General features: G+C 38.4%; 1 long non-coding RNA gene across 1 annotated transcript in view; it reads left to right on the plus strand.

Moving 5' to 3' along the window:
* LOC131901287 (uncharacterized) overlaps window positions 1-17,355 on the plus strand; it is a 180,242-nt gene that overhangs the window by 55,469 nt on the left and 107,418 nt on the right. The window lies entirely within an intron of this gene.

Below are 17,355 nucleotides of genomic sequence, written 5' to 3' on the forward strand. Positions count from 1 at the left end.
TAAAACATCAAGAAAGAAATGGTCGAGAGAATGGTGTAATGAGTTCTGTGCAGGAAAAGGGAAGCTTCCTGGAGGAAGTGGGCTTGAGCTGAATCTTCCAGTAGTGGGGAACAGAAAGCTGGAGATTCTGGGAACCAACAGAACTTCCCTGCTTATCATAGCTCTTGAAATTCAAGGATTCCAGGATATTAATTGTTCTGGCTCAGAAGTCCGGAACTGGTAAGGCCAATGCTTTATGCTGGGAACTCTTGCTTTCATTCCTTTTGGTAGATAGGCATTGATGTGTGAACATGAGATCAACATTAAAGTGGGAGGGATTAATGAGGTGTGCCCATTTCAAGGCAGAACATCACTGTACTTCAACCACACTGGCTAACTTTAGGTACTTCCCAGCTACTCTGTGTTCCTGAGTTGTCAGTGAGGTGACTTGTTAAGTCTGGTGACCATGTTCTGCCCTTGTATGTCTTCTCCATCAATAGTTATATGGTTAGAGTGACCAGTCAAGACATTTGGGGAAACTCTAAATGACTGGGGTGATTGTGAACCATGGCAATTTTTTCCTGACTTGTAAAAACACATGCTTGTGGACTCTGCAGCCAAGTTGAATTCTGAGTCTGCAGCTGTGAATGAGCCTGAAGAGGCTATCTCCTTGGTTACTTGGAGCATGTGCTGTGAGGGCAGAGAGACCAAGATACCTGAGATAACCACTTCACTTCAAATAGAGGAGACAGCTGAGTTCCCCAGAGGGGGCATCTGAAGCAGGGGACAAAATAATTTGGGGTGTCACTGAGTCACTTTTAAACAAGCAATCTCAAACAATTGATTAGGTCTTAGGGTGGTCTGTCCATTATCTTTGCCTTGTCATACTGCAAGTTAATTTGTGTTCATCTACCCACAAGGAGCACCAAGGAGCCACTATCCCACCAAACCTTCCTCACCAAGATGCAGGTGAAGCAGAAGGTTCAGAGACTGACCAGTCAGCTACGGCAAATGACTATTGAAAGTAATTAGCAGTGAGATCGCCTGATCTTTATCACAGAAGAGAGCATGAATAATACGTATTCATTCTTTCAAACCCTGTGGTTTCAATCTCAGTTCCACTCTGTCATCATTAATTCATTTTACATAAGGTCTGTGTTTCTGGTAGGCTGCATCTTCAGGATATGCCTTTGCCCAAAATCATGTCCCTGAATTCTTCCCAAAGACAGAACCTCAAATGTGGACAGGATTGTCATGAGGACATAGACTATTCTGCTTCCTCTAAAAAGAAACAAAAACAGAGCCTGTGTCATGAGTCATAGTACTCATGGACTGAGGCAGTAGTATGTGAGTTCCCAGCATGAATTTGAAGAGATTCTATCAAGTGCTGGCTAGTGTGAGATGTTAGTTACTGTGAGTTTGAGTTAATTTTTTGTTACTTGCTTTAAAAGGCCTTGTGCGTTTGATTCTCCAAGCAGCAATAGGAGAGGTCTGGTCACACATCTAAATGTGTGGATACAGGAACTGAGACTGATCCCTGCTCCTTTTGTTCCCCTCTGAGAGGCCATACCTGCATACATTTGTTCAGCATCCAATTGATGAAGTTCTCCCACTCTCACTCAGTCTCTCTTTCTCTATCTCTCTTCTTTATCTCTTTCTCTGTCTGTCTCTCACATACATGTGTATATGTTGTGTATTTTTCTATGTGTTTGTGCATGTATCTCCCTCTAGTCCCTGCAATCAGGGATCTGTGGTTGGGCATGAGCAGTTCCCTATCTCACAGTTCCCAGGTGATACCTTGGTGAAAATTGGGAAAAACACTTTGAGTATTATAGATCTGCCAGTGTACTTTCTTTAGTGACACATAGATATTCACTAGGGGAGTTTATAAATCTGTCATGATATTGCGTCCCATCCTCAAAACTGTTCATGATGTTATTTAGGTCTCCATTGTGACAGGTCCCATCATTGAGAATTTCTTTTTGAAGACAGGAGAAACATCTTCACAGACTCTGGAAGGTACACACCTGTGGATTAGACACCAGAGAAATTCTTAGACAGCAATTTTGACAAGCCTCCTGAGAGAGCTCATGCAGCTCCACCTCCCATCATCTAAACAGCCTGCCTCTACAGGTGTAGGGTCAGCACAGGTGTAAGTAAATTGTTTGCAAATCTGTGGTTTGGTCCCGGGTTTTGGTACCAACAATATAAGTAAATTTGTTCCAACAACTCTGGGGAAAGGTGTCCTGACTACCTGGGGAGTCAGGCAACACCTTGATCTGCTTAGGACAGCACTGATGGCTGGAACTGCAAGGAGACAGTTTAGCCCTGGAGGACGAGGTATCCCACACACCTTGAACTGCTCAGAACAGCAGCTCTGCTCTGAAGGTGTCCTGGACACCTGGAGCTGTTTATCACAGCTCTGATGGCTGAAACTGCAAGGGACAATTAGCCCTGGAGGGTGAGGTATCCTGGACACCTCAAGCTGCTCACAATAGCTCTGCCCTGAAGGTGTCCCAGAGACCTGGAGCTGTTGTGCACAGCTCTGACAACTGGAACTGAAAAGAAGCAGCCCAACCATGTAAGGAAAATTTTTCTTCTTGGGAAATTCAGGCCTGGAACTGATGGGGGATGATCTCCCTGCAGGATACAAAAATCCTGCTCTTCTCATGGAGAGCTGCTACAGCTGAGCTTTGCTCAGTCCCCTCATAAGGGGGCTTCCTAGCAGAGCTCTGCTTCTCTTGCCTGTGCTGTGGCTTTCTTTTGCTTCACTCTGCAAAAAGGGAAAAACTCCTGCAGAAATGTAGCAATGTACTCTGGCTCTGGAGAAAAGTGTTACTTTTTAGCTCTTTATGGCTCTGTCCACTGAGGGATGTCTCAGCAAAGAACTTCTGTTCAGCTCCTCCTTGCTCTGCTCTTTCAGCTCCCTCTTACTCTGTCCACTGGGGGACATCTCAACAAGGATCTTCTCTATGCCAGTGAATGAAGGTCATCACACCCAAAATTCTTTTGAGAAAGTGATTTATTTGGGAAGGAGGAGTCCAGGAGAGTAGCTGCCTCTACCAGGGCAGACAGAACAGCCTTTTAAAAAAAAACAACTGACCAGGCAGGGCGGTCTACACCGGATGTTTTGGGGGTGCAGTCAACCTCGGGTTGACTTGGGGCCCCCTCTTCTACTGTTCTGCTCTGTGATTGGTTGATTTCACAAGTCAGTTGGCCAGGGGTAGAGACAGCTCTGATCTGACTGAGCCAAACTGTGTTTCTTTCTGCCCTGATCTGAGTCTTTCCTCCCTAGTTCTGGGCTCCAGGGTCAGGGGGGGTTTCTTTAGCCAGCCCCTTGTCTCTACAATACCAAGTTTAATAAATACCAGAAGTTCCCATTACTTAGGAGACAGAATGTGGCAGCATCCCATGACATCCAGTAGTCTAGACAACACCCTGAATTCCTGTGATATTTGAGGACTATGTTCATGGAGTTCATTACCTCTAGGTCCAGGACCTACTACCAGGCAAATCCTTTCTATGAAAAGCTCAAGATGGGGCATGAGCAGGTCATGTCACACACGCAGAGCTTAAAGAATGAGAACACCAAGGTCTCGGAGAAATGAAATGGTCTGGCCGAGGAGTCAGTCTTCCATTGTTAAGTGCCTGTTGTTTAGGGGACCACAACATTGTGCAATGGCCATCTCTGGCTTTTCTTGCTGCTGTACTGCAGAGTCTGAAGCTCTGGCTCCAGGCTTTCTGCCTCTTAGCAAGCTTCCTTAGCAAGTAGTGCTTTGTCTTACACTTCTCATTCTCAGCATTGCCAATAGTGAAAGAGACTGTTAGCTACTCACAACCCCATATCGTCATATTTAATAGCCTCCAGAACTACTATTTTTAACATTCCTAATGGCATGACCATTGAAGTACAATTCCTCATGTTTTGACATTTCACCATAAAATTATTTTTCTTGCTATGTCATAACTGTAATCACTACTGTGATTAATCATAATGTAAATATCTGTTATGCAGTATCTGAGATGCCTCCCCTTTGAAAGAGTAATTCCATCACCAAATGAGTCACAACACTTAGAAGTCTAGTTTGCAACATGAGATGGGTATCATGTATGGTCTTGGGCAGGGGTCTATTGCCATAGGATTGCTACACCACTCGTGTCTCCTATCCTCACTCAGACAGAATTTGTCCTCTGCTTGCTGATGTTTCCCCATTTCCATGGTCAGAGAAGGGTAGATGGGGAATCTGTTTTCTTACTATAGGTTCTTGGATTTCTTTTGTTGTTGGAGTTTTCAGAAATAGTATGACTCTTTCTGGAATTCCCTTTCCTCTACCATTGGCCAAGAGGAAAATATCAGAGACCTCCCAGACACAGAAAGAGCAGGTAAGAACAAGCAGCTGGGTCAAGATTAGGTCCAGCACCATTTCCTCCTGTAACATTAACCTGTTTAACATTCAACCCACTTGTGTTTAATTCATTGCTTTACTCATACACATTCCCCACACACACACATTCAACCCCATCACCACTTTCATGACAGTCAACTGTTTATTTTTTTGTCCATGCCCCAGTAGTTCTGGGAAGTGAGGCTTTTGTGAGAATCATTTGGCATTCAATCCCTGCTTCTCTGACTGAAGCTGCAGTCCAATGATGGGGGTGGATTCAGTCATACATCACACACCTTCATGTCATTATGAGGAGAGAGGTGCTATGAACTGCTTTGAGAGAGTAAGTTCAAAGTCCAGCACCATTTGCTTTTTGCACATATGCTTTTCAGGTTTAATGTATGGTCAAGGTGGGGATAGCAAGTAGGAGAGCCCCCTGCAATGGTCTTTGTCACCTCATTGGGTGGCATGTGGCCTTCTTCCTCCCATTCTCTGCATGCCAAGTTTGTCTCTTCACTTTAGGAAGCTGTTGATTCACACTCATAGAGACCTCAGTGGGAGTTGGGCAAAAGAGTTTACTGTGTGTTCTGTTCTCTTTTCTTTTGTCCTCTCCCATAGTAATTGAACAAATCCCCTACCTGATACTCTCCAAAATGTTGGAAACACAGTGTCAATAACACTAGGGAAAGACTGAATGAACTGTCACTTTTGAACGTGATGCCCATGTCATAGCTGAGGGATTGTACTACTCTCCATGTCAGTATGTATCTGTGCCATGCTGAGAGATCTTGAGCTCTGCCCCTGACCCAGAATCAGTAATTTTTGTTTCTGAAGCTTCTGAACCCTGTCCCAGTTAATAGTGGGGTTCCATATTCTTTCCAGTTGCGTGTTCTCTTAACTTGAAGTGGTGTCATTCTTACTACAGGAGTGTGTCATACATGGTGTTCCTTTTATAGAACTGTGTGTTTCATTGGTTCTTTTGTATGGTTTGTTCAGGTTTGATTTTATTAGTATTGGCTGAGTATTCTCTTGTACAATATGAGTTAAGATTCAGAACCAATTTACATGAGTTCTGATCTTTGCTGTTTCTTGCTGACTAATGACATTTCATTTTTATGTTTTCAGCACACAGTTATTTGTGTATAAACTCGCAGATATAGCATTCACTCAGCTGTGTACACACTGTAACTCACATGTGGATGGTGGATGGGAAAAGTTTACTAAAAAATGCCTTTGTTATACCATGTTTCCCAGAAATTGAATTCAGACTTGTTGGCATGTACCTTTACTTGCTAAACCATCTACTAGTCCTGAATTTTTTAAATGTTTACCTTTGTACCAATAGACTTCAACTTCCCTCTTGCATCACCTTTTTTTTTGTAGAATCCAATGTTCTGTTATTTTTGGACATTTCAAGAATGTTATGCTCTATTCCTACCACCATTTGTGTCTAAGAACTTTGGAACCTACTCCCAATTTCTTTAGCATCTCACTGATTATTCAGTGTTTTATTTTCTAGCCTCCATGTATTTGTATATTTTCTATAGTTTATTTTTGTTTTATTTTGTATTTTTTATACTGTGATCTTATAAAAATAAAAGCTTTTTCAATTACCTTGTTTTGAGAAGATTTGCTTCACATAAAAACATTTTGAAAAGTAATTGCTCAGGCTGCTGATAAAAATTAATTCTGCTACTGTTCCATGAAAGTTCTGTAAATGTTAAATTCGTCCATTTATTTGTGTATCGGTTCTTCATTGCTTTGCTTTTGTCTTGATAACTGATATAATCATGTATTAAAATCACCCAAAATAATGTTGAGTTCTATCTGTTAGCTCATGTTTAGTAGTGTGTGCTTTATAAAATTGGGAACATCAATGTCACAAGAACGTGTGTTTATGGACTCTTGTTGAATTTCTCACTTTATCAATATGTAGTGACCTTCATTTTCTCATTCACTAATTTAACTTTAAAGTGCACACTGTGGACTATCAGTGTGGTTATACTTGTTTGTTTCCAAATATGATTTTCTGCCTATTTCTTTGGCACTGAAATTCATTTGTTGCAGGTACCAAATCGCTCTATGTAATAGAATATTATTTATGGTGTACTGCTTTTGTTTACGTTGAATTTGTTTCACTTTGTGAAGCTATATTACTGTGCCTGTGAAAAACACCTGATTATTTAATAAAGAACTGGATGAAGGCAAGAAAGTACAAAGGATAGGTGGGCTGGCAGGCTTAGAGTATATATAGAAGGAGAAAACTGGGTGGAGACCTCTAAAATCAAGGAGTCAGAGAATGAGGAAGGCTCCAGGAGCCAGCCACCCTGCTACACAGCAAGCCACAGAGTAAGAGTAAGATTTACAGAATTTAGAGAATAAGAAAAGCCAGAGGTAAAAGATAAAAGGGTTAATTTAAGAAAACCTGGCTGGAAATTAAGCCAAACTAAGGTTGGGCACTCATAAGTAAGAATAAGCCTCTGTGTATGATTTACTTGGGAGCTGGATGGAGGTCCATCAAAAGAGCAATGACCTCCAATAACAACTCTCTTTTATTTATGTAGTCTATTCTGTCAGGCTATTTCTTCTAATTGGAATGTAAGACACTTAAACATCAGAATTATCTCAAGTTGTAAAATAATTACTGTCATTTTATTATATCTCCTTTATTATATGTTTTAATTTTTCAAGATAGTTTTTACTTTAATATTTTTAGTCTAATGATGTATTTGGACTCTCTCACGTACATTTATACTCAAGCTTCCCAGTTCTCTTCTTCTTGCTTTGGTTATGGGAATGCTTTCTTCTACCTTATTATTTTTGTTTGTTTTTATAGGATACATTCATAGGATTCATTGCAATCTTTGTCTTTAGATAAAGACATTTAAGGTAGCTACCTTAAATGCACCAAAGATGAATACATTCTGAATGTAAGTTTTATTTTATATTATTCAATACAACAATTTTTTAATAAATAGAGTTTTAAAGATAACACTACTCAATTTCACCCAAGGAGAAAATGACATCATTGTAGGCTATGATTGGCAAAACAGAAGGGTGTTAGATAATTTAAGCTACCTTATCCAAGCTTGTAAAATTGTAGTTGTGTCCATATTCTGTAAAGCCTTTTGATAGTACTGCATAATTTATTTGTGGCACAATGACATTATAAGTTACCCAAACTATTGATTGTATTTGAATGACTGATGTAATAGTAAAACTTACCCTAAAGGTTTCTCTTTTAATCACCAGTAACCTCATATGACAAATTATTGAAATTATCAGTGATTTTTAAAAACTTAATTTATTCATAATAGACATACAGCCTCAGGCAGAAAAAAAAATAACATTAAAAAGAGGTAAAGTAACAAGGGCCTGAGTAAATAACGGACACAAGAATGGCGTTGTTTCCGTTTTCCTGATATGAGAAGTAGATTATATGGACCATGTCTTAATGTTCAACAATCTACTGGTATAAAAAATGATGCCTTCAATAATGCTTGGTTTACTACAGCCATATTAAAGGTAGAAGGAAAAATACTTACAACTTACAGAGAGACTTGTGTTTTCAGGAGTAGAAAAATGAGGACATAAAGTGAGGTCATGATTGGGTGGGATTGATTTGCCATGTGGCTATTGTGACAGATTGTGAGATCAATATTATTGCCTGGCAACGCAAGTAGGATTCTCTCTGCCCATGTCATGGGACCAAAAAGCAGGGAGCAGCTGAAATGCAGTGTTTTCTTAAGACACATTATTATCCAAAATAAGTGGACCATAAAACCTTTATTGTGCACAAAGTGGGAGGTGATTTCAATCAGTCCATGGCCAAACCCTTGGACATTAACCTTGCCCCTGGCACTATTACTAATCCCACTGAATACTGCCTGAGCAATAGATGTTCAGAGCCTTTTCTGGGTGGATGTCCCATTAACTAAGAAGTAAACTATGGAATAAGAAATAAAAGCCTCAGAGTTATCTTCCAGGGTAACAACTATTCTATTGTTACCTTCTTTCTGGCAGGTTTTAAGCCATTTCTTATACTAGATTGATGTAGAAGTAGGAGTTGCTTTTCTCTGAGACAGATGCCTAACTTAACCTATCTGATACACTCTAAAACCCTAGATGAATGGGGACAGTACCACTTATGAAAATTGAAGGCATTGTGTGTCACTTTTGAACTTGGGGTCTGAAGATAGATGAGGTTCCTGCCACACTGTGCAAGCTAGGATGTTATTGTTACTTATTGAGAAGTCTCAGTCTCTGGCTCTAGACCAATGTTGATAATATTTATTCTGATGTTTCTGGACCCTCTTACTGCTAATAATGGGGTTACATTAATTTTTCAATATTTATAGTTACTGTAAATTGTGGAGGTGCCATTGACACTAGAAGAGTGACTCTGGTCTTGGAATCAAGTGAGTAAACCTATGTTAATTCTATGGAAATTCTATTCTGAAACCGATTTGTTTTAGTAATACACTCAGTTTTTTTTTCCCCTTTGGTTTCATGTGAGAGATTGCAAGTAATGGAGTCTGCATTCTTCAAGACATCCAAGTTGATTTAAGATCTGTGGACCTGGTGGACAGTGTACATTCCCAAAGCATGCAGGGCTCTTGAATTCTTGACCAAACAGAAAGAGAAAAACAGTCTTCCAGTTACAAAAGTTGTTGTATTTAGCAGGGAAACAAAAATTCTCACCCCAGGAGTGCTCACCCCAGGAGTGTACACATGGTGCTTAGTTAAGAAGGAAAGTTGCCTGGGCTTTCTTTCTTCACACTTGATAGAAAATGGAGACACAAATTCTACAGAGCCACACTCAGTGTCCCTAGCTGTTCTTTGGGTCTTTAAACTAAACCACTCTGTAGGGCCCTGGTATCCTCTCATATTGTGTAAAGCCATTGCCTGCTTGCAGACCTTGACCAGATGTCCTCCCTATGCTAATTCCCTGCTGGGTTCCACCCTCCTGAATGCTTAAGGGAAGTTCTTTGATGTGTATCCTGCATATTGGGCATTAACAGCTTAGATGCAAGATTGTAAACATCAGTAGGGAACTTCTGCCTCTGGGGTTCTCCCATTGTGCTGTAAGCCTGTATTTAAGGTTTCCTCCCTCTTTCAATAAAGGGCATTTGGCATTCTCCTCAGGCGAATGACCTGCTGTCTTTGTGTCTGTTTTTTGATCCACAGCCCCTCACTCAGACATGGTGAATGGGTGGTGGTAGCATGTGCTTTATTGCTGCACCATTCCACATTTCCAGAAAACCCAACATATCCAGGTTGTTGTTCTCTCTTCCCATGAAGTTGAAGGAATACTGGTATTCCTCCTAGTGTTTGTTTTTATTTACTATTGAGATTATAATATGATTATGTTATTTCCTCTTGATTTGTGGACTCACAAACATCCCATTTATGTTTATTATTCTATGCATTTGATAAAAATTTAACAATATGAATACCCAAACAGGAGCTAAATAATCCAACAAATTGGCAATTGCTATGCCAATTTGCATGAGAAAAAAACCAGGAGGCCACAGTCCTACATAATAATCTAGCAGAAACTCAGGGATGTTGGGCATGGGATAAATTTTCTTCCCAATGGAATAGGACAATATGTTAACTGATATTGTTCTTTTTTTTAGATTGCATTATACTATATTAAAATACTCTTCCTACGCGTGAACAATACCACATATATTCCTTTGTTTACACATTAAAGGATTCTTTTATCAGTAATTTTTTTACAAACTCTAAATCATTTGTAAGCACAAAAATTTCTAATATCATAAATATTATCTTCTCAGTTATCTGTTCTAGCTTCCTTTCCTTTCTCCTTCCTTGATTCTTCTTTCCTACCTACTTTCCCTCATCCACCTTTCATCCTTTATCTTTTATTATTATGCACTATACTCATATACATTTTATTTTCCTTTACATATTTTTCCTCTTTACTTGTGTTCTTCCTTCCATCATTTATTCTTTCATTCTTCCTTCCTTTCTTTCATTTTTCTTCTATGTAATGTCCTTCTTTATAAGAGCTGATGATTTATTTCACAGACCAAGCTCATGTCAGAAAAAATTACTGCAAGTGAACCACATATACGTAATTAATAGGAGATGGTAAAAAATTGTACCTTGCTTTGCTTGCAGGCATCTCTTTGGGTAGTGGATTTGTAGTATCAATGAGTAGAATGCAGTGTCTTTTCTCTGTGTGAACACTATCAGGAGACTTCCATGCTGTAATGGAATGTTATTTCAAACCTGTGAAATAAGAAAAGCTTCCTTTCTTCCAGTTTCCTTTGCCTTTGTGACTTAATAGCAAATATTCAACTTGAAATCATTGACTCACTTTTAACTTGGATGACATTACACACTAACATGTTAAAAATCTCATGCAGATTGTTCAAGGTCAAAGTTTAAAAATCTTTCTTCCACGCTCTTCCACACATATTGATATTGTCTATTTAAGATACTGTGTGATCGCAGGTACAATAATGGGGAGCATAATAATGCCTACTTATAATCTAAGACAGGGTTTGAATTCAGAGAACCCATGAATTGGCAAAGAAGAAAACATTCTATATACTCTAGAGAAGAAGTCAGTCTTCAAAAGATTCTGAAGACATCACAGAGTGATTTTTGCATGTAGTAGGTATAGGATGCCATATCTACTGTTAGCATTATCCAAGTTTAAAATAGGAACAAAATTGGGTTTTGGTGAAAGCCATATATAACCACATGGTTCAAGAGTAGCTGAAGTTATAGCAGGTTATAGTCCAGTGATCAGAAAAGAGACAAATCTACCCTTCTCAGGGTAATTATTTATTCTTTTGAGAGAACAGGTGAGCCTCTTGGCTCAAAATGTAGAAATCAGATACTCAGAGATTTGAAATACATAACAAGCTCCCTTTTATACCTTACAGCTTGCCCTCATGAATAAAGAAGATTTGTCAGCAACAAAAGGGATTCCTAGACTTAGTTTGGTAAAGAGGAAGGATCTCATGTCTCCATATATGATGTAAAGCAAAGGATAACCAGACCACAACTCATAACGCCAGAGAAGCTAGCTAAAAAGGAGTACCCTAAGAGAGACACATAGATAGTCCACCAAAGAAGAAATAGATGAGATCTACATGAGCAAACTGGTAGTGAGGTGGGTAATGGAGGACAAGGAGTGGTGAATGAGAATACAGGGGAATGGGATGGTCAAGCTGAAACAGAGACAGAGTGGGAGAGCAAGGAAAGAGATACTATGATACATGAAGACATCATGGGAATAAGGAGAAACAGGGTGCAAGGAAATTTCTCAGGAACCCACAAGATAACCTCACCTTAGAGTACTGGCAATAGTCAAGAGGGTGCCTGAGCTGGCCTACTCAGTGTTTGGATGGTTAAATACGCTAACAATCATCATAGAAACTTCATCAAGTGACTCATGGAAGCAGATGCACAGATGGACTGCCAGGTGCCAGGAAAAGCTCCACATGTCCAATTGATGAGAGAGAAGAGGAATTGTATGAGCAAGGGACATTGAGACCATGCTGGGAAAAAGTACAGAGAAAACTAGACAAACTTGTGGAAAACATGAACTGAGGACCAATAGCTAAGGAGCCCCCATGGTACTGGACTAGGCCCTCTGGATAGTTGAGACAGTTGATTAGCTTGAATTGTTTAGTGGGCTCTCAGGCAGTGGGATTGGGACCTGTTCTTAGTGCATAAGCTGACATTTTGGAGCCTAGTGGCTACAGTGAGACACTTTGTGCAACCTTGGTGCAGGCAGAAGGGGCTTGGACCAGTCTCAACTGAATGTACCAGGCTCTGCTGACTCCCCATGGGAGACCTTGCCTTGGAGGAGGTGGGATTGGGGTGGTGGGTTGGACTGAAGGCTGGGAGGTGGGACAAGGGAGGACATGAATATCTGTAATTGGTATGTAAAATGAAGAGAAATATCTTAATAATAAAAAGAAAAATCTTAGTGTCATTACATTATCTGCCATCTTGGGTAATTCCCTTACAGGGCAGTACTTCAATGTGAAGTGCCAAATGGATAAGTGATGGGGAAAGGAAGATGCATGGAACTTCAAATTATGTATACAGAAAGAAATCGTCAAGCTATGATATAAGAAACACAATTGACTGCTGATTATCCTACTTTATTACATTTCTACCAGACACGTGAAAATACCACTTTGAATGCACATATAAAGTGTTTAATGTTTCTTGTATTCTTTTCTATTAAGCATTTTAAAATTAACATTGTTGGGTTGACAAAACAGCACACATTGGGCATAGATTATGTACTCTTGGTGTTGTACTCTGGAATTAGACACATGAGGATCATGAGTTCAAATGTGTCCTTGAAGCATTCCTGAAATCCATGCCAGGCTTAACATAAACAACAAAATCTCAAGGGAATTTGTGAAAAATGAAATCAAAACCAAACACTACAACCCACCACCTTTTTCACAGACACTCTTACTCAGAAAGTATGATCCTACACTGCCTCATATTTAAATAAACAATAGACTAGTAAGATGATGTATTTCCCATTCTATATATTATAGCATAAAAATACATATCACTAAGTAAAAACTCAAAGGAAGATGATCAAAAGCCACAGAAGAAATATAAAGACCACAAAAACAAATTTAACTAAATGAATTTGCCCCACATATACTGCACCTTGCTATCTACCTGAAATGTTTCAAAATAGAAATGAAAATGCATTGGTCTCCCCCATCAGTCTTGAATAAACATAGTAACTAATTTACTTCCTTCAAGGCTATACTGCAAAGAAAATGATGTAAGATTTTTTTAAGCTGAAGACAACTGTGATTTCTAAAATCTATACCAAGTTTTTTACATGAATAATTTTTTTCTCTTGTATAAATTTGTCCCTATTTCCTGACTTTAATGTGTTATAAATAGGCTTTAAAATATTTTCACAACTAGAGACATGGTTGGGCAGTTAAGGAAAGTTTATTCCTAGAAATAAGACCTGATTTTGACAACTTCCTTCAGTTCTTGCTACAAGAAGATCCAAAAGCCTACCATTTTCAGAAACTAGCATTCAAATTCATATATCCCCAAAAAACATGTACTGACATCACATAATTAAAATTAAAACAACTCTTTAAAAAAACAATTTTTCATTGATGAAATTTTTTCATTTGTAAGCATGCATTGCTGTAGCACAGATATTGAGACAATCAAAGGTTTTCTTCATTGTGAATTGGTTCATATAACAGAAAGCAAGCATGTGCACTTGAATTCAAAGAAATCCTTTTCAGTTGGTGGTATCATTTGTGAAGGTTTGGGAAATGCTATTCTGCTGAGGAAATATGTCATCAGGGGTAGGATTTGATAATTTACATCCACACATCATTTTCAGTTCCCACTCTCTGCTTCATGATGCAATCTAAGGATGTGAGCTCTCGATTTATCTGCCATGTCTGACAATTGATGCCATGCCACTTACATGCTGACCCTGGGGCCAAAAAAACTCATAAGTTGATATAGACATTACATAACAAGAACAGAAAAGTAACTAATACAAATCCATAAAGTTTGACACCTGAATTAGTTATTTCATGTAATTAAAGAGGAGTATAAAATCTAAAAATACTACATTATTATTTAAATTCATGGTGGAAGTGTTTAGCTCTGGAAGGAAAAGTTCCCTGAGTATCAAAAGTTAGGCTACACCTAAAGTTGGGAGTAGATGGTATCCTGGATATATACAATTGAAAGGAAAAAGATATCCTGGCTGTTGGAGTGTCAGGCTCTACCTGAAGCTGTGCAGGAAAGGTTTCCAGGATACCTACAGCTCTCAAAAAAAAAAAAAGCTGTGCAAAGAAGCTGGATACCTAAAGCTGTGAGGAGATAGGAATACTGACTTGTTAGAAAGTTAGGCTAGTCCTGAAAGCTTGTCCCAGTGTGGGATGGTTTACTTGAAGGATGTGACAAACATGCTCCTCTCCAAAAATGAGCAATTACAGATTATCTGTGCTACACTCAGCTAAGACAGATTTCCAGCAGATTTGTCCTTTGCTGCTCTACTCCACTCCTCGAAGAGAATTTTCCAGCAAAGGTGTCCATTATTTCTCTGTTCCACCCCACTAGCAAGTTTCCCAGCAGAGATGTCCATTGTTTCTCTGCTTGACTCCACTAGGGAGATTCCCAGCAGATTCTGCTCTGCTCTGTCGAAAGATCTTCACCTAAATCTAATTCAAGAGATTTATATAGGGGAGAGGGATCCAGAATAGTGGCTGCCTATGTCAGTGTGAAAAAGGGCAGCTGCCTGCTGAACAGACACAGGACTTATATGGGGCTTGATAGTGGTGGAGATTTCAAGGGAAAAGATTTTGAGGATAGGTATTGGTTGGTTTTCAATCTCAAGCTCAGAGATTGGGAGGCTTTCATGTGCCATGATTGGTTGGTTTTGTGCTCAGGGATTGGTTGATTTTTCTGCTCATGGATTGGTTGACTTTGTGCTCAGGTGGTCAGAGGTAGAGTGTATTTCTTTGGCTCTGGTTTCAGTGTAAAACTGAATTTTTTTCACTGGCTCTGGTTTTAGTTTCCAGGTGTGTTTCTTTGTTTGACCTTTTATCTTACACACAGGGCTTTATAAACTACTAAATTCAATTAATCCATGATTTTACAAGGGCAAACATTGCAAAAATGGACATCATAATGCATGAACAGATTGCTGACATTGTCAATTTTTTTTTTTTTGCAAAATGAACACCCTTGTGTAACTGAATGCAATTATTTTGGATAAGGATCTTACCAAATATTTCATAATAATAAGCCCTCAGTACTTTTTTGCAGGTACTCAAAGACTATTGCAATATGCAAAGGCTTTAAGAAATTGACTGAACTGAAAAAAAAGTTCATTCATGTATAAAGAGCAAAACTGTACAACACTGACTATATTTGTAGGGTTTCTCTGCAGTATGACTTTTTCTAATTATTTTAAAGACTACTGATACATACAAAGACTTCATCACACTGATTGCATTTGTACAGTAGGTGTTGTTTCATGCATTTGAAGAGTACTGTGTGTGAAAAGACCTCACCACATTGATTAACATTGATTAAGTTCATGGGGTTTCTTTCTAGGATGTGATTTTTCATGCATTTGAAGATGACTGTGATGACAAAAAGCTTTACCACATTAATTATGGTCATAGGTTTTTCCTCCAGCATGTCTTCTTTATGTATTTGAAGAGTACTGTGATGATCATAGACTTTACCACATTGATTACATTCATAGGTTTTCTCTCCAGGATGTCATCTTTTAGGTTATTTGAAGAGTACTGTGATGAGCATAGACTTTACCACATTGATTATGGTGATAGGTTTTTCCTCCAGCATGTCTTCTTTATGTATTTGAAGAGTACTGTGATGATCATAGACTTTACCACATTGATTAAATTCATAGGTTTTCTCTCCAGTATGTGTTCTTTTTATGTATTTGAAGAGTTTGATGATATGCAAAGGCTTTACCACACTGATTACATTCATAGGGTTTCTCTCCTGGATGTATTATTTTATGACTTTGAAGATGACCATGTTGTGCAAAGGCTTTACCACATTGAATACATTCATAGGGTTTCTCACCAGTATGTGTTCTTTTATGTACTTGAAGATGACTGTGTTTTGCAAAGGCTTTACCACACTGATTGCATTCATAGGGTTTCTGTCCTGTATGTGTTCTTTTGTGACTTTGAAGATTACCATGTTGTGCAAAGGCTTTACCACACTGATTACATTCATAAGGTTTCTCTCCAGTATGCCTTCTTTTATGTATTTGAAGAGTACTGTTATGAGCACAGGCTTTTTCACATTGATTACATTTATAGGGTTTTTCACCAGTATGTGTTATTAAATGCCTTTGAAGATTACCATGTTGTACAAAGGTTTTACCACATTGAATACATTCATAGGGTTTCCCTCCAATATGGGATCTTTTATGTATTTGAAGAATACTGTGTTGTGCAAAGGCCTTACCATATTGATTACATTTGTATGATTTCTCTCCATTATGTGTTGTTTTATGCACTTGAATATGACTGTGACAGCCAAAGGCTTTTTCACGTTGATTACATTCATAGGGTTTCTCTCCAGTGTGTATTCTTTTATCCCTTTGAAGGTGAATGTTACATGCAAAGGATTTAACATATTGAACATATACAGAAACTTTCTCTCCAGAATCTCTTCTTTCATGGTTGCAGGGATAATTAGAAGATGTAAAAGCTTTAACACATTCAACACACACTTGAATCTTTATATCCATATAAATTAATTTTTTCATTTGGTCCAATTGTAAAGAAGAATCAGAGCATAAAGTTTTATCATTATGTTTACATTCATTTTGTTCCTGTTCATTAATAGTTGTTTTGCACTTATGAAGATACCTATGATGGTAACATTCTTTGTTACACGGTTCATATTTACAGAAATTTTCTCTGTATGGGATTTTTCACATATTTGAAGAGAACTGGAAAAACGTAGAACTTTACCACCCTTATTGCATTCATAAACTTTCCTATACTTTGATTCATATTACATTTGCTAAGTGAACTAAGCCCAACAGATTATTGATAAAGTACTAGTATTCATAAGACTTTTCTGCTTTGTAAGTTTGTTGATATATTAACAATGAAACTATAAAATCAATTACTTGTATTCTTGAATCAAATTCAACAATACACTCAATATGGGATTGCTACATATCTTCACATTGTTCTGAGAGAGAAGTATGTTATGTTTTTCCATATCCCTATTCTCATATGCCTTGTATCCATAGTTGCATATGATACACTTAGGAATGGAAAAATAACAAATAAAAGGGTTCCACATTGAATTCACACAGTCTGAATTTCTGTTTCTCATAGACATGAGGTAAGTGATAAAGAATTCTCCACAAAAATGTTCCTTGACTCTTGACTCTAACTGCTACACTTATTAAATTTAGCCCAGTCATAAAATG

This window comes from Peromyscus eremicus, unplaced genomic scaffold (genome assembly GCF_949786415.1).
Source record: "Peromyscus eremicus unplaced genomic scaffold, PerEre_H2_v1 PerEre#2#unplaced_70, whole genome shotgun sequence".
NCBI lineage: Eukaryota > Metazoa > Chordata > Mammalia > Rodentia > Cricetidae > Peromyscus > Peromyscus eremicus.